The sequence below is a fragment of the Centrocercus urophasianus genome, unplaced genomic scaffold, assembly GCF_019232065.1.
Source record: "Centrocercus urophasianus isolate 14NV4802_14NV808 unplaced genomic scaffold, USGS_Curo_1.0 seq_13, whole genome shotgun sequence".
Lineage (NCBI taxonomy): Eukaryota > Metazoa > Chordata > Aves > Galliformes > Phasianidae > Centrocercus > Centrocercus urophasianus.
In genome coordinates this window covers 51,910,616-51,911,137 of record NW_024884475.1, presented here as the reverse complement: position 1 = coordinate 51,911,137, position 522 = coordinate 51,910,616, and the positions used below count along the sequence as shown (strand labels likewise).

Genomic DNA, 522 nt, shown 5'->3' with positions numbered 1-522 from the left:
CCCCCCCCCCCCCCCCCCCCCCCCCCCCCCCCCCCCCCCCGGCTCAGGATTGCTGCTTCATTTCTTAAGGCAAAGCACAGCTCTAAGGTTGTGGGTGCTACAGTTCCTCCTACTCGACTTGATGGAGAGGCGATCAGGATGAGGCTGTGCCCTCAAGCCCAGTACTGGTGCTGCTTAGGTAAGAAGTCTTGCAAGATGCTGTTCTTGTGGGTTCCTGTTCAGGTTGATTGTTTGGTTTTAAACTTGAGGGTTGTTTGTTTGTTTGTTTTGTCTAAGCTCCTGTTTTGTTTTTCCTTATCTGTCGCAGCGTGAGAACTGCAGTGGCACCTTTTACAGCAAGGATCAATGGAAGCCCGTGAGCAGCTTCGCCGCCAGGGAAACTACGGAGGCTGTGAGTGCCGGGGACTCAGGGACGACACGCACCGGGGCTCCCGGGTATCCCGCGCCTCCATTAGAGGGCTGCCGGGCTCCCACCCGGGACAACTGTCGGGTTCCCCCTGCTGTTCAGCTTTAGCATGGCGC

At 57.7% G+C, this 522-nt stretch overlaps 1 long non-coding RNA gene across 12 annotated transcripts in view; it reads left to right on the top strand.

Moving 5' to 3' along the window:
- Positions 1 to 516, top strand: part of LOC122156787 — a 9,371-nt gene extending 8,855 nt beyond the window's left edge. For all 12 annotated transcript variants that reach the window (XR_006167648.1, XR_006167649.1, XR_006167646.1 and 9 more), the window contains 2 exons: positions 70 to 178; positions 308 to 516. This is a non-coding gene — a long non-coding RNA (uncharacterized LOC122156787). The remainder of the gene's footprint in view (positions 1 to 69; positions 179 to 307) is intronic.
- Positions 517 to 522: the final 6 nt, after the last annotated feature.